Raw genomic sequence first — 21,330 nt, forward strand, 5'->3', positions numbered from 1 at the left:
ATTGTAAGCCGTTAGCTGGTCATGTTAAAGAAAACAACAGTTACATAGCACGTGTCAGCTGTTGCACTGGATAAACTCACGTCAGGAAACTTTTTGAGCTGCCTAAATATTGTTGTTAGAGCTGTCAAAGCTTGCCTGTGTAAACGTGAGGCCTGAAATCTCATGTGGAACGTGCAGATGAAAAATATCAAACATGTTTGATATTCCATAACTGGATGGATTCAATCTGATACTAAAAAGCTAAAAAAAAAAAAAAAAAAGGAGTCTGTGCCCATCATATACTACATGATTTTCTACGAAATCTGTCAACTCAAATCTGCTCCGACTTTTGGAAACTAGAATCGACTAGTCCAGGGCAGACTGTAAATCGGGTCAAAAATCTATATATTCCAGCTTTTTTTCAAATAAACTCTTTGCTCAAAAATTATATGTTTATAAAACTGTAAGTAAATATCTTTAATTTTAACTTCGATTTCATTTCAGACTTAAGGACATAGTTTAGGTCACACAATTTGAGCAAAATCAGTCTGGTTTTGAAGGTCTGAGAATGTCTTGAGGATGTTGTTCTGCGGTCTGTAGGTGGCAGTGTGGTCTCGTCCACATCTGTTATCAGCTTTCAGCTCATGCAACAGGAATTGACCACAGGTACTGAAGGACAGTTCAATCCAAACATCTGTCTATCTGATGCATGAGAATTATGCCTGAGAATGCAGGAGAGAGAAACAGAAAACCAGAGAAACCGCTGTGAACCTGCAGGCTAGAGCTGAAACAGCAGTGTCAAGTTTGATGTGTTTACTAATGCATAAGAGCATAGCTTCTCTGTATTTCCAGTCTGAAATACATAAAATCTTATTGAGAATAGGAGTTATCAAAAAATGCTTCATGATCAGCACTGAATGAAGCAGTTTTCATTTTAAAAGAGTGTTTTCTGTTTTACAATTGACATCAATAGGTGATCCAACATAGTAGCACAATTCTACATTTGTAAGCAAAAATTGACATTCACGATCCAGCAATGTGCCCAGTATAAATGATGCAGACTTAATAGAAAAAAAAGTGAATATTTTTGCTGTTGATAATTCTCTTACTGGTCTGTGAACCTGTGTAAAATGAACTGTGGTCTGTTTCTTTTAGGATGAAAAAGAATATATCATGCAATCTATCCATGTTGGCATCTGTTTAATGTGTCAAGCTTTTACTAAGGGACTGATAATTTAACAACACAAATGCCAGAGTTTGACTGGATGCATGGCGTTTGACATCGAAAGATATGTGAAGGGAATTTCCCCATATTTTGTATTTTTTTGATATATGATTAATTGCATTTTATTATTTGTATTAGTATAATATTTAGACCTTTGGGAGGTTTGTGGGTCATAACCCACTAGTTGGTCAGAGAACCACTGATCTACCTCTGCATTTTAAAAGCATTGTGAAGTGATGCATTTAATGCATTCTCTTTCTGCATCTGTCTGTTTTATAAATTTTTGAGTTTTTATTACAGTACTTGCAACATTCTGTTTTTCCTCTCTACAAATGTATTTACTATATATAGCTTTAAAATTAAAATTAATAGAATGTTCTCCATTTAAAATCTAACCAACAGCAATGATGTCATGGTAATATTTGCGTACTAAATTCTCATTGGTCTTAGATATCTTTTGTTGGGTTAGTGCCGACGCCATCTGCTCTGCTGTCATGAGCATGGTGGGTCTGGGGCAGGGGCATTGTGATGGTGCAGCCCATCTCCCCACTCCCCACAACGGGCTACAAAAGAGCTGGCGTGTCCCCGGTGCACTCGCATAAGGGCCCTTTCACACTTGATGGAATTAGGAAGAGATTGATGTCCCTGTGCTCAGGGAAGACCATAAGAGATTTGTAGAGCTGCATCCAGGACGAGAAATGCACGTTGTTCGTTTATACTAAAGGACTATGCTCTCAGCTGGTTTGAGGAGAGAGTGTGTGAGGGGTTAAGAAAAGTTATTGTAAGCCGTTAGCTGGTCATGTTAAAGAAAACAACAGTTACATAGCACGTGTCAGCTGTTGCACTGGATAAACTCACGTCAGGAAACTTTTTGAGCTGCCTAAATATTGTTGTTAGAGCTGTCAAAGCTTGCCTGTGTAAACGTGAGGCCTGAAATCTCATGTGGAACGTGCAGATGAAAAATATCAAACATGTTTGATATTCCATAACTGGATGGATTCAATCTGATACTAAAAAGCAAAAAAAAAAAAAAAAAGGAGTCTGTGCCCATCATATACTACATGATTTTCTACGAAATCTGTCAACTCAAATCTGCTCCGACTTTTGGAAACTAGAATCGACTAGTCCAGGGCAGACTGTAAATCGGGTCAAAAATCTATATATTCCAGCTTTTTTTCAAATAAACTCTTTGCTCAAAAATTATATGTTTATAAAACTGTAAGTAAATATCTTTAATTTTAACTTCGATTTCATTTCAGACTTAAGGACATAGTTTAGGTCACACAATTTGAGCAAAATCAGTCTGGTTTTGAAGGTCTGAGAATGTCTTGAGGATGTTGTTCTGCGGTCTGTAGGTGGCAGTGTGGTCTCGTCCACATCTGTTATCAGCTTTCAGCTCATGCAACAGGAATTGACCACAGGTACTGAAGGACAGTTCAATCCAAACATCTGTCTATCTGATGCATGAGAATTATGCCTGAGAATGCAGGAGAGAGAAACAGAAAACCAGAGAAACCGCTGTGAACCTGCAGGCTAGAGCTGAAACAGCAGTGTCAAGTTTGATGTGTTTACTAATGCATAAGAGCATAGCTTCTCTGTATTTCCAGTCTGAAATACATAAAATCTTATTGAGAATAGGAGTTATCAAAAAATGCTTCATGATCAGCACTGAATGAAGCAGTTTTCATTTTAAAAGAGTGTTTTCTGTTTTACAATTGACATCAATAGGTGATCCAACATAGTAGCACAATTCTACATTTGTAAGCAAAAATTGACATTCACGATCCAGCAATGTGCCCAGTATAAATGATGCAGACTTAATAGAAAAAAAAGTGAATATTTTTGCTGTTGATAATTCTCTTACTGGTCTGTGAACCTGTGTAAAATGAACTGTGGTCTGTTTCTTTTAGGATGAAAAAGAATATATCATGCAATCTATCCATGTTGGCATCTGTTTAATGTGTCAAGCTTTTACTAAGGGACTGATAATTTAACAACACAAATGCCAGAGTTTGACTGGATGCATGGCGTTTGACATCGAAAGATATGTGAAGGGAATTTCCCCATATTTTGTATTTTTTTGATATATGATTAATTGCATTTTATTATTTGTATTAGTATAATATTTAGACCTTTGGGAGGTTTGTGGGTCATATCATAACCCACTAGTTGGTCAGAGAACCACTGATCTACCTCTGCATTTTAAAAGCATTGTGAGGTGATGCATTTAATGCATTCTCTTTCTGCATCTGTCTGTTTTATAAATTTTTGAGTTTTTATTACAGTACTTGCAACATTCTGTTTTTCCTCTCTACAAATGTATTTACTATATATAGCTTTAAAATTAAAATTAATAGAATGTTCTCCATTTAAAATCTAACCAACAGCAATGATGTCATGGTAATATTTGCGTACTAAATTCTCATTGGTCTTGCTGAAATGGCTTTTCTTTCTTGCATCTATTTAACCATTTATAGCCACCTTTACACTGTAAAACTGTGTTACACTGTAAAACAGTGTCATGTGTTGATTCTCACGTAGCCGAAAGAAGACAAGACGCTAATGCTCTAATGGCACGACAGCGTCAAATCTGCTCAGATACAGTGTTTTACTTACACAGAACTAAAGCTAAAATCTAAGCTAATCTTTATAACATTATTGTTGCCTTGCATGCACTAGTATTTCCTTCAGGAAATGTCTAAATGAAGGAATGTCAAAATTCATTAGAACTTTAAGAGACCAGTTGGTTGACAAAATTCACAATAACAGAATGATGTGATGTAAAAAAAGGCTCTAATCTGTCTCTCTTTTCAATTTCTCTCACATTCTCTGTTGTCAATCAGTGTAAGTTATTTTAATAAGTTTATTCTTATTCCTCTCTGCGCAGGCGTTCAACACACTCCACGTCTGCTTTCATTCTAACCCATTTCCCCCCCTCCATTTTTCTCATCCCAAAAAAAATCCACAGAATGCTTCTCCGACCCTGTCTAGCAACAAACACACGTGAAATGTGTTACTTTAGCTGCAAACATTTGGCCTGGCATTAGTGATGGTGCTCCAGGCTCATGTTGAAGTTCTTATAGTCGGAGAGTCAACCCTGATTAGCCTCGGACGCTGGTCAGCCTGTTTGCATGTTCACATTTTATTATCACAGAACCCATTCTAGAATATCAGTGCCTAAATACATACATGCATACATAGACAAATAAATAAACTAACTCTGAACAAAATGTTAGATTTCTAGATCTATCTATCTATTCTTAATTTCTTCAATTATTTTTTTTCCTTAAATTACATTTATTTTTAAGATTTTATTGTTAGAAAAACTCTGAACATTTCTGAGTTTCAAAAGACTTCTAGATTGACCCAATGAATAAGTTTTATATTTTTGAAAGGTATACTCTGAAATAGAGTTTCAAACATCCATTGCTTTGAAGACTGGAAGCTGCATTCACACACACACACACCTACATAAACACACTTACATGCATAACCAATATAAACAGACACAAAAGGCTGACACATTTAACTCTATCCATTCTGTACCATGTTCAGTAAGGAAAGGGGGTAAAGCTCTCATCCTTGCAAACACAAGGAATCTTTTACAGATTTCACCCTTGGTTGACCATCACTTTCTTTTTCTCTTTCTCTCTAACCCCTCCTCCTCCTTTCAGGCCTTGGCGGTCCGCTGCTCGCAGGGTCTATATATAGCTTTAAAATTAAAATTAATAGAATGTTCTCCATTTAAAATCTAACCAACAGCAATGATGTCATGGTAATATTTGCGTACTAAATTCTCATTGGTCTTGCTGAAATGGCTTTTCTTTCTTGCATCTATTTAACCATTTATAGCCACCTTTACACTGTAAAACTGTGTTACACTGTAAAACAGTGTCATGTGTTGATTCTCACGTAGCCGAAAGAAGACAAGACGCTAATGCTCTAATGGCACGACAGCGTCAAATCTGCTCAGATACAGTGTTTTACTTACACAGAACTAAAGCTAAAATCTAAGCTAATCTTTATAACATTATTGTTGCCTTGCATGCACTAGTATTTCCTTCAGGAAATGTCTAAATGAAGGAATGTCAAAATTCATTAGAACTTTAAGAGACCAGTTGGTTGACAAAATTCACAATAACAGAATGATGTGATGTAAAAAAAGGCTCTAATCTGTCTCTCTTTTCAATTTCTCTCACATTCTCTGTTGTCAATCAGTGTAAGTTATTTTAATAAGTTTATTCTTATTCCTCTCTGCGCAGGCGTTCAACACACTCCACGTCTGCTTTCATTCTAACCCATTTCCCCCCCTCCATTTTTCTCATCCCAAAAAAAATCCACAGAATGCTTCTCCGACCCTGTCTAGCAACAAACACACGTGAAATGTGTTACTTTAGCTGCAAACATTTGGCCTGGCATTAGTGATGGTGCTCCAGGCTCATGTTGAAGTTCTTATAGTCGGAGAGTCAACCCTGATTAGCCTCGGACGCTGGTCAGCCTGTTTGCATGTTCACATTTTATTATCACAGAACCCATTCTAGAATATCAGTGCCTAAATACATACATGCATACATAGACAAATAAATAAACTAACTCTGAACAAAATGTTAGATTTCTAGATCTATCTATCTATTCTTAATTTCTTCAATTATTTTTTTTCCTTAAATTACATTTATTTTTAAGATTTTATTGTTAGAAAAACTCTGAACATTTCTGAGTTTCAAAAGACTTCTAGATTGACCCAATGAATAAGTTTTATATTTTTGAAAGGTATACTCTGAAATAGAGTTTCAAACATCCATTGCTTTGAAGACTGGAAGCTGCATTCACACACACACACCTACATAAACACACTTACATACATAACCAATATAAACAGACACAAAAGGCTGACACATTTAACTCTATCCATTCTGTACCATGTTCAGTAAGGAAAGGGGGTAAAGCTCTCATCCTTGCAAACGCAAGGAATCTTTTACAGATTTCACCCTTGGTTGACCATCACTTTCTTTTTCTCTTTCTCTCTAACCCCTCCTCCTCCTTTCAGGCCTTGGCGGTCCGCTGCTCGCAGGGTTAAAATAAACGCTAGCAGTGAACCATATTGCGTTCCCTCCTCTAATCTCTCCTTATTCACAGGCGCGTAATTGGTAGTCAATTTGCACTCCCCCTTCACCCATTGTGTTGTATTTCCCTCTGACAGAGTGCGGAAGATAAATGACCGAACCGTGCCAGAGGGACCGCAGCTCGCCGAACACAGGCACCCTAAATTCATTACACCAATTTCCTCTTGTCCTGCTCTCCAAAAGAGAATGAGAGGGAGAATAAAGGAATGAAGATGAAGAGAAACAGTCAGATGGTCTTTGTAAATAAGGGGGAAAAGGAAAAAAAGAACAGACGTGAGAAGGAGCATTTGGACGTGAGAGCATTCAAAAACAGAAAAGCTTGTTTAACCATTTTGTTTGATTTTTTCACCCTGAATGGGTGTAAACTAACCTATTGAGGAAAAAAAACATTTGTATTTATCATAATTTGTGCTGCAACAAGAACACAATATTTGGATTTGATTTTATAAAAAAAAAAATGTGGATGATTTCTGTAAAATGAAATTTAATAAGTCATAAACTAAAACGTAAAAAAAATGGTAAAGTCAACATGAAATCACAATTGGTCATTTATATATGGATTTATTGTGCATGATTTATCAGAGCAGTTTTTTCGAAATTTTATAATTTTCTCTGCCTCTGGAGGAAGAAAAAAAATATGAATATGTTGATTAATTTGGAAATGCATCAAATAAAAAAAAAAATGTGTTGTATATGTGTCTTTAGCATCAAATTGTGAAATGATTATAGGCAGGATATTAGGTTAGAATAGCCTCATATTTTCTGTTAGTCCTCTAAATCTGTGTCCTCATTGGTCCGTTTGCATTGGTTCTGACCCACTTAGCAGTGGGATCTGCTTCCAGTGACCTGCCCTTGTTCCTGAGACTGCTCTATGAGTCAAATGATTTATCTTTTACTCTCACTGGTTCCTTTGCCTTGGATCTCAGAGCTTCCTGTCTTCCTGTGTTCACTGCATTGTTTGTTCTACCTTTCATGCAATGTTATGTCATTCTGTCTGTCATTTTATCAATGCTAACTATCATTTGATCAATTAAATCTAGTGTTCTATTTACATTTTATCCAAATCGATTGTCTTCGATCATCATGTTGTTCATTGAATTTATTTTCCATTGTTCTATATAGCTATAGATCATTCAATCATTTTATCTATCGGTCTTTAAATTGTTGTGTTGTTTGTTATGTTATTTGCTCTATAGCTTGTTCATTCTGTCCTTCTATTTGTTGATCATTTGTGCTATCGTTCATTCAATCTGTTGTACTGTATAAATTGTTAGTTTTATTGTTCTGTCGTAGAATTTTGTAACCTGTCATTATTTAGCATTCTTTTTGTAGCTTTATTTATTATTCTATCGTATAATTTATTTGCTATATCTTTGCTATAACTGTTTGTTCTATATATTGGTTGTTTATTCAGTATGTAATCTTATCAATTGTTAGTTTTATTTTTCTGTCATATAATTTTATGTTGATTGTTTTGTCTATCTATATCTCTGTTTATTTTGTTCTCCACCACTATGCTCCTCATGCCACGAGTCCAGTATCTCTAACATATTGTATTCAATTGCGCTGGTTTAAGTTTTCTTAGGAAATTGTATTATTGTATTATTTTCCAGGCACCATTAAAATTGCCAAGGGTGCTGTCATGCCAATAAAACACCAACCAACCAATCTATTTATTTTGCATTTGCTCTGTTGTTCTGTCTATTAATATACTATTCTATCTGCAGTATATTTCATTATTTCATTTATTCTATAAATCTACTGTACTCTCCAAAATGGAAACACCCTTCTTCAAGTTTTGAAGAATATCCTCATTGTTTCCTGGCCTAAATGCATTAAAGTTTTTGATTATTGGATTAAATGGGGCACAGTTTCTTGTTATGAATATTATTAGATCCAAACAACTTTAAAGCTTTACTGATTGATTGAAAGTAAAAGTTAATGTAAAACAAACCAATTAGAACAGAGTTTAGGGATGTTTTATTAATAGCTCTAGGATTGTTTATCTTCTGAATTGAATATGTTTTTGTTCAATACAACATGTTTTCACATAGTTTATGTGTCCCTTAGCAATTTAGAGTTATTACAAAATCACAAAAAATAAATAAATAAAAAAAGGATTTATGCTACTTTTCCAATTGTGTGTCTAAACTTTTGGAGGGCACTCTGTCCATTGTATCTGTTGTTCATTTTCTCTATTGTTGTATCTGTCCATCTTTCATTCTTTCATTAGTTTTCCTATAGTTGAGTACATTGTGAAACCATCAAAGCTCTGTATTCTTGTAAATCATGGATTTACAATATATTTTTGTTTTATTTTAATTGTAAAACCACAAAGGCCCAAAAGAGTTTGAGATTGTTTTATGTGCGTGTTGTGTATGCGTGTTTTTTTTTCCTCCCTCCGTCTTCACAGACTGCTGTTCATAACTCTTGTTTCAGCCTTCAAAGCCTTTGGCAGATTAACAGAGCCACAGAAGAGTGTGATTGAGCCGCTGTTGTAATTTATGTATCTTCCCTGGCTCTGCGATTCAGCTTCACACCTGTTGAGCTCCCACAATCAGCTCTGTCTCCCTGCCAGGGCCGCTGCGGGTCAAACGGCCTCTGTATAAAAGGCAACGGCCGCTGATGCTCTTTTTACCTTATCCGTAGAGGGATATAGGAGTGGGATGAATGACGTTCTTAAAAGAAACAATAAAACGTGTAGAACAGTGCGAAAGATTTTCATTGGTCTTGCTAATGCAGACAAGCTGACATGCACCTTCAAGCTACTTAGCAGCACGGCTGCAGATGCCACGATTCGGAAGACACCACAAATGTTTCGCATTAAAGCCTCACGATGAGAGCGAGACAACAGAAATATGATGGAGGTGTAGGGATGGCCGCTTCGAGCGTTAATAAAGATGTCATGTGAAAACATCAAGAGACAAAGTCTCATTTTCAGCCAAGGTGCTGCCCTCCAGATGTGCCCGAGTCAAAGAGTCGATTGGGCCGTAACCGGGCCTGTCTGCCATGCCACTTCCAGCTAACAGGCACAACCTTAGCACACCTTTGAAGTGAGGGCCAAGAAGTGTCCATGCCCTTAAACGACCAGCAATTTATTACAACACCGTCCTGCTGAGAGTAAAAGGTCAGAGTTCACCTGGCGAACCCCATAAAATCCCACTCTCCTGTCTTTTTTCTTTTCTGTCTTTACCCATCCAGTCTTCCCTTCAAACCAGTCTCTGCTGTGCATTTACTAGCACCTGGTTAGCACCTTGGTTCCTTTATGAGGTTTATCAGGTTGCTCTTAAGTGTTTCATGGTTGCGGTTCAGGGGGCAAATAAGGGTTGGATTCAGTGCCAAGTGTAAAGCATGTCATTCGGTACACACCAATCTATCTGAAATGTCAAGAATATTGGCGTCTTATTGGATCAAATCCATATCCAATGCAAATAAAACCATCATTCCACATTTCAACTACCCAAGATGCTAGTTGGAAGATCTTGTGTGAAATGTTACTTTTGGAATATGACCAGGTAAGCATTTTCTGCTCTTTGTGAAAGGACTTCAAGTTCTTTAAAGCATTCATTTTAACTGTTTGGTGATTACAATGTGGCAAGTTTACAGAAAAGTAAGAATGTAAATAAATGTTCAGGGGCTGAGGTGATTTTCCTGAATCCTCTGACACAGCTGGCTCTGGCTTAAGCATGTGGTAATGTGAGAGATTCTGGTTAGAGGCCAGCAAATAATTTCAGCACAGCATGGACGGTAAAATTTGGCCCACACAGACTCCAAAATGAAGAACGCTGGGGGTTCCCTTCCGACTAGCACTACTAATGTTACTGACTTTGCTTGCAACTGGGGTGAAACGGTTTCCAAAATGCTCAGCTTTTTCGTGAAAACGTTCATGTGCTGTACAGGTTCATTCAGCGTTGAAATGGGAGAGGGGAGGGCAAAGAAATCAAAGAGCGTGACCGCCAGCGAGATTTACTACATGGCTGAAAAACATTGTTTTTGCTTGTCTTATAATCAGAAGCTGAGAGAGAGAGAGAGGGAAACGAGAGAGAGAAAAGCTTGAGCAGAAAGTGAGAGAGTTCAAATACTGAGTGTTCTTGTTATCTGGCTGAAGTGAAGCAATAAAATTCCAACTTCATATTTCTCACGATTTCCTTGTTGCATCGCAACCGTAGTTGGACCTGTGAGTTTGGAGAGTCCAGCTGCATGTCCATGTATCAAATCCAGTTCCTTGTTAATTTTTGCTGAGTTGAAATGGTCTTCTCCAAGTCAAAATCAAGATGTGAATGATTGATTGGTTAGCATGACCTTTTAGCCCTTGTTGGCAGGCCCGTAACCAGCTATGAGGCCACCGAGATCCGGACCTCGGTACATTTTTCATGTTCAAAAATAAAAATTGTTCTTTGAATGACTAATTTGCTGTTAAACTCCTAATGAATGCCTGCATGACATGTATAATTCAGTTTAGACAGTTTGCAAGAATGTTTAGCGTCCCTGGCATGAAAGTGATCGCTGCGAGACACTGACGGAGTGAACGAGGCTTGAGAGAGTTGTGAGTGAGGGCGCGGGTGCAGCCGCAGCCTCCGTGTTGCCAGATCCAATAAGCGGTTTTGGACTTGTCTTTTCCACTTAATTTAACACTTTAGAAAGTTAATAAAGTAGGAAGTTGCAGTTTAGAGTCAGCGATATCTTTATCTCGTCTTATTTGCAAAAGATTGGAAATAAGTTTGGTTTATTTCTTAATTATTTTTAGGGTTTTTTTTCTTTTCCTTTTTGTATCAATATCTGGCAACACTGCATCCCAGGCACTTAAACTGAAAGCAACCAAAAGAGCCCATGGACTGCAAAAATTATCATGATATTATCTGTCATAAATGTTATCAACGCTGTCAAAAACAGTAGCACATAACACTAGTACACACAGATCTGTAGAACAAGTAGGTTACAGAATGAAATGCGCAAAAACTAGCCACGAAGAATGTCATTCAGTATAGTTACATTTTCACAAAGCATGCTATAAACTTTCTTAAGAGCACTATACAAAGTTATTGTAGTTATGTATGGTTGCAATAAACAACTGATAAAATTATCCACCCTTAAATATAGTAAAGTATTAACAAATTTTGATTCAATAAATAGGGTAGGAAATAATCATCCCTCCAAAATCCCTACACCATCTGCTTCTAAACAGCATTTTTTTTTTTTGCATCGAGGATAAATGTTTGTTGTTCTTGTTGATAAAATATTTATTTATTATTGTTTTATCATAAAAGTGTGGACTTCATTGTTGTTTTGGAGGAATTTATTGATGTGGCATTTATTGTGCAGGTGAAGCTATTAACATATAAATAGAATGAGTTTAAAAGTAATAATTGACCAACAGAAGATGAATTATAGAAGTATATGGGATTCAGATCAAAGAGAGAGTCATTATTAGAACTCAAACTATTCAAATGCCTCATAGAGTCTGTCAGAGGTCTATATTTGTCTAGAGAAGTTCGCTCTTCCTCTCAGGAAATGCCTGTGAAATTCACCTGTTGCCCGTTACAAACTGGCTTCATAACAAATCCAGACAATTAGACACAGTCTGTGTGAGATTGTGTTTGGAGGCCATTGTTTGTAATTACTATATACAGAATATGCAGTACATTAGTGTAAGACCGCATTGACATTGTTAAGCGAAATGTAATAGGTTCTCCTATAAGCAGTTGTGTGTTTTTGGCAGACTGGCCCTTAGTTACTCGATGTTAAACAACCAGTTGGGCTGGACTGACTGTTGACTAAATACAGCTGATACAGACTATAATATACATCACAGCCTGTCAACACACACACAAACACAGCATTGCGGTACACCTGCTGCACCCACGTCACAGAAATGCTTGTAATATTGATGAGTGGATGGGTGTGTAATGAGAGTGGGGTGGATGTCAACCTCTAGTGTTTCTGAGTGGTAATAACCATCATTTTCTCAGAAGGAGAGTGAATCTGGCCGTGACCTCTGACCCTTAGATAGTGATTACACTCACGTGTTACTGTTTATCACAGGATGAATGGGTGAAGGTTTTTTTTTTTTTTAATTATGGGTGTGATTTCAAATATAATTATTTTTTCCATTATCTAGTAGTATTTACTTGTATATGTACATCAATTACAGCTTAAGAATTTGAAATATGATACATGTTAATTGTAAAACACATAGTTCTGGCTCTAAAATTAAAGCTGTTGACCTGTGACACCAGTGATCAGTTTTGTTAATTTCTTAATTTAATTTAAATTAGATAAAAAGTACCTGTGTTGTTATTAATACATTATTAGTATTTTTTGTATATCTTTTATTAACTATATTTTGTTAAAACAATAGTATATAAATAATTTATTGTTTTAATTAAAAAAAAAAGCTTATGTAGATCGCATATTCCAGTTCTTTGGAAATGTGTGTGTGTGTGTGTGTGTGTGTGTGTGTGTGTGATGATGATGGAATATATTATACAAGGATGTATAACTAATACATTTTTTGTTTTGTTTTTTTAAGTTTCTTTTATCATAATGTAGTTCTATGGCTACTATGTACTGTATAAGTACATTCAATTTCATCCAAACAACACTTAACCCTAGTACTATCTTCATAACATACAGATTATTGTGGCCTACTGTTTCAAAATAGTATTCAGTTTTACTCTACAATCATGTATAGGCAATATTTTTAGAGTCAATGTGGCTTTACAAAGAGTTTCTGTAGCAGGCAGCAGAGACAGAAGCAGGAACCTCGTCACACCGCTTCAGAACTCTGTCTCCTCTGCTGGGTCACCATGAATCATGGAAATTGATTACGCTGTCACATCCCAAATCCCGCTGCCCAGAGCTTGACTGCACTTGTGTGTGACTATCCATGGTCAAGCCTGCTTAGGAGCTGCGCAGCCAGCGACCGTGGCGAGGGGCCAGCCCTTGAGGACCAACCTCCAGGGTCAGCAGGCCCGAGAGCGTGGAGAATGGAAGAATATCGTTCACGTTGACTGCAGGGAATGAAGACGTGCTGCTTCACATACCAGAGCCAAATGCTTCTCTTGTTTCCTCTCTCTCTCTATCTCCACTTGGCCTCTCCGTATCCTTGTCGCTCTATGACATCCATCTTAATCAGGTGCTGACGACATCATCTTTGAGAACGAATTCTGAGACGCCATGAAGACCAGATTTTTTTCAAAGCAACATTCTTGCGGTCAGTTGATGACCACATATTTCAGTTATTCTGAAATATCTGCAAAAGATAGAAAGAGAACATGAGGAAATGAGGTAATGTTTGTCCTACATTGTTTCTGTGTTTACTTTCTGTCCATGTTACAAGACATTTTATGATCGCTGGTTATTATTTATTTAAAAACAATACAGACGCCCACATTTAACCATCTTGTCTGCTAGCTTAGCACTCTTCCCCTGCTCCCTCGCTAATGTCGTCTGCAGATTGTTGTTCTTTTTATTGTAAATATAAATCTCTTGTAACAAGCTTAAACACCCGTAAATCTTCTGTTGGTTTCACATCACTGGAGATTTTTAGGGTCAGCTTTTCCAAGGAGAGCCCTTCCCTCAACCCAAGCGGGTCGTTTTAAAGACGACAGTCTTTGTGGCGCTAGAACAAACGCAACTTCGGTTTTTCCTTAAAGACACCAGTGATAATCAATTGGACTTTATATAAGATTCTGCATTGTGCAAAACAATTGCTTTTGATACTAAGATTGAGTTTCCACAGTGTTTCAATGTTAACCCAATAAAGAACCGCGAGAGCGTAAAGGGTCTTGTTAAAAGCACCTGGCCCTCTCTGTCTTCCGTGTTCAATGCTAGCAACAAACTGTGAAGGAACCAGATGCAACCGACTCGCACAGACGAGGAGAAAAGAGATCTGTGGCCTACGTTGAAAAATGGTTAACAGAAATGGAAGAATAGCTCAGTCTAGTCTCAAAAATGAGCGCAGCACATCTGTCAAAGCATTCCTCATCAAACGTCTTGGCAAACATCACGACATGAAGAAACATTTTTTCGTGTTCATTTCAGAATTTTATCCAAGACTCCAGAGCTGAAAAAAATCTTATCTCTAGGTGTTTTTTTTCTGTGCGCGTGAGAAATGATTAATTCATATTACGCATGTAAAGCACTTCTGGGAGTTCTGGCGTTGTTGGCTGTAGCGGATATTTTTTTGCCATTTTCCCCACCTTTTGTAATTTCTCTTTTCTGAAATAAAACCAGTATTCTCAGTTGTAGCAAAGGGTCCTATAGATGTCAGGTCGCTGAGCGCAGACGTGTACTTTACTCTGGACTGTGGTGGTCACTCGCCATAAGACTGCCATTAAAACGTCTATGGTGATTAAAGGGACACTTCAGTCCAGGCTTTTTTGTCGTTAAGTCGTCTTACTTGGGTTACCGCAGCACAAAGAAAGCAAGATAATGTCCACAAAGAAAGCTCGCCATTGTCTGTAATTTGACCCGTGAACTTTTCAGGTTATGATATCAAGTGTTGTCTGAAGAACGCTATGGTCCTTTTCTATAACTACACGAAAGTACTTATTTATGAAGTATTTAAAGGGACATTGATTTTTTTCTTCCTTAAAGGGATAGTCCATACCCCAATATAAATTCTTTATCTTTTATTTATATTTTTTATACTTTTTTTGTTTTAATTTTTAATTTATTCATTTTTAATTTCTATGTTTTATGCATTGTACGTGTATTAATTTGATCTTCTTTTATTATTATAAAGTAGGCCAAATTTAAAGGGAATAGTTCACCCAAAAATGAAAATTACCCTTCATGGTTGCGGTTCAGGGGGCAAATAAGGGTTGGATTCAGTGCCAAGTGTAAAGCATGTCATTCGGTACACACCAATCTATCTGAAATGTCAAGAATATTGGCGTCTTATTGGATCAAATCCATATCCAATGCAAATAAAACCATCATTCCACATTTCAACTACCCAAGATGCTAGTTGGAAGATCTTGTGTGAAATGTTACTTTTGGAATATGACCAGGTAAGCATTTTCTGCTCTTTGTGAAAGGACTTCAAGTTCTTTAAAGCATTCATTTTAACTGTTTGGTGATTACAATGTGGCAAGTTTACAGAAAAGTAAGAATGTAAATAAATGTTCAGGGGCTGAGGTGATTTTCCTGAATCCTCTGACACAGCTGGCTCTGGCTTAAGCATGTGGTAATGTGAGAGATTCTGGTTAGAGGCCAGCAAATAATTTCAGCACAGCATGGACGGTAAAATTTGGCCCACACAGACTCCAAAATGAAGAACGCTGGGGGTTCCCTTCCGACTAGCACTACTAATGTTACTGACTTTGCTTGCAACTGGGGTGAAACGGTTTCCAAAATGCTCAGCTTTTTCGTGAAAACGTTCATGTGCTGTACAGGTTCATTCAGCGTTGAAATGGGAGAGGGGAGGGCAAAGAAATCAAAGAGCGTGACCGCCAGCGAGATTTACTACATGGCTGAAAAACATTGTTTTTGCTTGTCTTATAATCAGAAGCTGAGAGAGAGAGAGAGGGAAACGAGAGAGAGAAAAGCTTGAGCAGAAAGTGAGAGAGTTCAAATACTGAGTGTTCTTGTTATCTGGCTGAAGTGAAGCAATAAAATTCCAACTTCATATTTCTCACGATTTCCTTGTTGCATCGCAACCGTAGTTGGACCTGTGAGTTTGGAGAGTCCAGCTGCATGTCCATGTATCAAATCCAGTTCCTTGTTAATTTTTGCTGAGTTGAAATGGTCTTCTCCAAGTCAAAATCAAGATGTGAATGATTGATTGGTTAGCATGACCTTTTAGCCCTTGTTGGCAGGCCCGTAACCAGCTATGAGGCCACCGAGATCCGGACCTCGGTACATTTTTCATGTTCAAAAATAAAAATTGTTCTTTGAATGACTAATTTGCTGTTAAACTCCTAATGAATGCCTGCATGACATGTATAATTCAGTTTAGACAGTTTGCAAGAATGTTTAGCGTCCCTGGCATGAAAGTGATCGCTGCGAGACACTGACGGAGTGAACGAGGCTTGAGAGAGTTGTGAGTGAGGGCGCGGGTGCAGCCGCAGCCTCCGTGTTGCCAGATCCAATAAGCGGTTTTGGACTTGTCTTTTCCACTTAATTTAACACTTTAGAAAGTTAATAAAGTAGGAAGTTGCAGTTTAGAGTCAGCGATATCTTTATCTCGTCTTATTTGCAAAAGATTGGAAATAAGTTTGGTTTATTTCTTAATTATTTTTAGGGTTTTTTTTCTTTTCCTTTTTGTATCAATATCTGGCAACACTGCATCCCAGGCACTTAAACTGAAAGCAACCAAAAGAGCCCATGGACTGCAAAAATTATCATGATATTATCTGTCATAAATGTTATCAACGCTGTCAAAAACAGTAGCACATAACACTAGTACACACAGATCTGTAGAACAAGTAGGTTACAGAATGAAATGCGCAAAAACTAGCCACGAAGAATGTCATTCAGTATAGTTACATTTTCACAAAGCATGCTATAAACTTTCTTAAGAGCACTATACAAAGTTATTGTAGTTATGTATGGTTGCAATAAACAACTGATAAAATTATCCACCCTTAAATATAGTAAAGTATTAACAAATTTTGATTCAATAAATAGGGTAGGAAATAATCATCCCTCCAAAATCCCTACACCATCTGCTTCTAAACAGCATTTTTTTTTTTTGCATCGAGGATAAATGTTTGTTGTTCTTGTTGATAAAATATTTATTTATTATTGTTTTATCATAAAAGTGTGGACTTCATTGTTGTTTTGGAGGAATTTATTGATGTGGCATTTATTGTGCAGGTGAAGCTATTAACATATAAATAGAATGAGTTTAAAAGTAATAATTGACCAACAGAAGATGAATTATAGAAGTATATGGGATTCAGATCAAAGAGAGAGTCATTATTAGAACTCAAACTATTCAAATGCCTCATAGAGTCTGTCAGAGGTCTATATTTGTCTAGAGAAGTTCGCTCTTCCTCTCAGGAAATGCCTGTGAAATTCACCTGTTGCCCGTTACAAACTGGCTTCATAACAAATCCAGACAATTAGACACAGTCTGTGTGAGATTGTGTTTGGAGGCCATTGTTTGTAATTACTATATACAGAATATGCAGTACATTAGTGTAAGACCGCATTGACATTGTTAAGCGAAATGTAATAGGTTCTCCTATAAGCAGTTGTGTGTTTTTGGCAGACTGGCCCTTAGTTACTCGATGTTAAACAACCAGTTGGGCTGGACTGACTGTTGACTAAATACAGCTGATACAGACTATAATATACATCACAGCCTGTCAACACACACACAAACACAGCATTGCGGTACACCTGCTGCACCCACGTCACAGAAATGCTTGTAATATTGATGAGTGGATGGGTGTGTAATGAGAGTGGGGTGGATGTCAACCTCTAGTGTTTCTGAGTGGTAATAACCATCATTTTCTCAGAAGGAGAGTGAATCTGGCCGTGACCTCTGACCCTTAGATAGTGATTACACTCACGTGTTACTGTTTATCACAGGATGAATGGGTGAAGGTTTTTTTTTTTTTTAATTATGGGTGTGATTTCAAATATAATTATTTTTTCCATTATCTAGTAGTATTTACTTGTATATGTACATCAATTACAGCTTAAGAATTTGAAATATGATACATGTTAATTGTAAAACACATAGTTCTGGCTCTAAAATTAAAGCTGTTGACCTGTGACACCAGTGATCAGTTTTGTTAATTTCTTAATTTAATTTAAATTAGATAAAAAGTACCTGTGTTGTTATTAATACATTATTAGTATTTTTTGTATATCTTTTATTAACTATATTTTGTTAAAACAATAGTATATAAATAATTTATTGTTTTAATTAAAAAAAAAAGCTTATGTAGATCGCATATTCCAGTTCTTTGGAAATGTGTGTGTGTGTGTGTGTGTGTGTGTGATGATGATGGAATATATTATACAAGGATGTATAACTAATACATTTTTTGTTTTGTTTTTTTAAGTTTCTTTTATCATAATGTAGTTCTATGGCTACTATGTACTGTATAAGTACATTCAATTTCATCCAAACAACACTTAACCCTAGTACTATCTTCATAACATACAGATTATTGTGGCCTACTGTTTCAAAATAGTATTCAGTTTTACTCTACAATCATGTATAGGCAATATTTTTAGAGTCAATGTGGCTTTACAAAGAGTTTCTGTAGCAGGCAGCAGAGACAGAAGCAGGAACCTCGTCACACCGCTTCAGAACTCTGTCTCCTCTGCTGGGTCACCATGAATCATGGAAATTGATTACGCTGTCACATCCCAAATCCCGCTGCCCAGAGCTTGACTGCACTTGTGTGTGACTATCCATGGTCAAGCCTGCTTAGGAGCTGCGCAGCCAGCGACCGTGGCGAGGGGCCAGCCCTTGAGGACCAACCTCCAGGGTCAGCAGGCCCGAGAGCGTGGAGAATGGAAGAATATCGTTCACGTTGACTGCAGGGAATGAAGACGTGCTGCTTCACATACCAGAGCCAAATGCTTCTCTTGTTTCCTCTCTCTCTCTATCTCCACTTGGCCTCTCCGTATCCTTGTCGCTCTATGACATCCATCTTAATCAGGTGCTGACGACATCATCTTTGAGAACGAATTCTGAGACGCCATGAAGACCAGATTTTTTTCAAAGCAACATTCTTGCGGTCAGTTGATGACCACATATTTCAGTTATTCTGAAATATCTGCAAAAGATAGAAAGAGAACATGAGGAAATGAGGTAATGTTTGTCCTACATTGTTTCTGTGTTTACTTTCTGTCCATGTTACAAGACATTTTATGATCGCTGGTTATTATTTATTTAAAAACAATACAGACGCCCACATTTAACCATCTTGTCTGCTAGCTTAGCACTCTTCCCCTGCTCCCTCGCTAATGTCGTCTGCAGATTGTTGTTCTTTTTATTGTAAATATAAATCTCTTGTAACAAGCTTAAAACACCCGTAAATCTTCTGTCGGTTTCACATCACTGGAGATTTTTAGGGTCAGCATTTCCAAGGAGAGCCCTTCCCTCAACCCAAGCGGGTCGTTTTAAAGACGACAGTCTTTGTGGCGCTAGAACAAACGCAACTTCGGTTTTTCCTTAAAGACACCAGTGATAATCAATTGGACTTTATATAAGATTCTGCATTGTGCAAAACAATTGCTTTTGATACTAAGATTGAGTTTCCACAGTGTTTCAATGTTAACCCAATAAAGAACCGCGAGAGCGTAAAGGGTCTTGTTAAAAGCACCTGGCCCTCTCTGTCTTCCGTGTTCAATGCTAGCAACAAACTGTGAAGGAACCAGATGCAACCGACTCGCACAGACGAGGAGAAAACAGTGATAATCAATTGGACTTTATATAAGATTCTGCATTGTGCAAAGCAATTGCTTTTGATACTAAGATTGAGTTTCCACAGTGTTTCAATGTTAACCCAATAAAGAACCGCGAGAGCGTAAAGAGTCTTGTTAAAAGCACCTGGCCCTCTCTGTCTTCCGTGTTCAATGCTAGCAACAAACTGTGAAGGAACCAGATGCAACCGACTCGCACAGACGAGGAGAAAAGAGATATGTGGCCTACGTTGAAAAATGGTTAACAGAAATGGAAGAATAGCTCAGTCTAGTCTCAAAAATGAGCGCAGCACATCTGTCAAAGCATTCCTCATCAAACGTCTTGGCAAACATCACGACATGAAGAAACATTTTTTCGTGTTCATTTCAGAATTTTATCCAAGACTCCAGAGCTGAAAAAAATCTTATCTCTAGGTGTTTTTTTTCTGTGCGCGTGAGAAATGATTAATTCATATTACGCATGTAAAGCACTTCTGGGAGTTCTGGCGTTGTTGGCTGTAGCGGATATTTTTTTGCCATTTTCCCCACCTTTTGTAATTTCTCTTTTCTGAAATAAAACCAGTATTCTCAGTTGTAGCAAAGGGTCCTATAGATGTCAGGTCGCTGAGCGCAGACGTGTACTTTACTCTGGACTGTGGTGGTCACTCGCCATAAGACTGCCATTAAAACGTCTATGGTGATTAAAGGGACACTTCAGTCCAGGCTTTTTTGTCGTTAAGTCGTCTTACTTGGGTTACCGCAGCACAAAGAAAGCAAGATAATGTCCACAAAGAAAGCTCGCCATTGTCTGTAATTTGACCCGTGAACTTTTCAGGTTATGATATCAAGTGTTGTCTGAAGAACGCTATGGTCCTTTTCTATAACTACACGAAAGTACTTATTTATGAAGTATTTAAAGGGACATTGATTTTTTTCTTCCTTAAAGGGATAGTCCATACCCCAATATAAATTCTTTATCTTTTATTTATATTTTTTATACTTTTTTTGTTTTAATTTTTAATTTATTCATTTTTAATTTCTATGTTTTATGCATTGTACGTGTATTAATTTGATCTTCTTTTATTATTATAAAGTAGGCCAAATTTAAAGGGAATAGTTCACCCAAAAATGAAAATTACCCCATGATTTACTCACCCTCAAGCCATTCTAGGTGTATATGACATTCTTCTTTCTATAAATCTCTTGTAACAAGCTTAAACACCCGTAAATCTTCTGTTGGTTTCACATCACTGGAGATTTTTAGGGTCAGCATTTCCAAGGAGAGCCCTTCCCTCAACCCAAGCGGGTCGTTTTAAAGACGACAGTCTTTGTGGCGCTAGAACAAACGCAACTTCGGTTTTTCCTTAAAGACACCAGTGATAATCAATTGGACTTTATATAAGATTCTGCATTGTGCAAAGCAATTGCTTTTGATACTAAGATTGAGTTTCCACAGTGTTTCAATGTTAACCCAATAAAGAACCGCGAGAGCGTAAAGAGTCTTGTTAAAAGCACCTGGCCCTCTCTGTCTTCCGTGTTCAATGCTAGCAACAAACTGTGAAGGAACCAGATGCAACCGACTCGCACAGACGAGGAGAAAAGAGATATGTGGCCTACGTTGAAAAATGGTTA

The sequence above is a fragment of the Sinocyclocheilus grahami genome, unplaced genomic scaffold, assembly GCF_001515645.1.
Source record: "Sinocyclocheilus grahami isolate Dianchi unplaced genomic scaffold, SAMN03320097.WGS_v1.1 scaffold541.1, whole genome shotgun sequence".
Classification (NCBI taxonomy): Eukaryota; Metazoa; Chordata; class Actinopteri; order Cypriniformes; family Cyprinidae; genus Sinocyclocheilus; species Sinocyclocheilus grahami.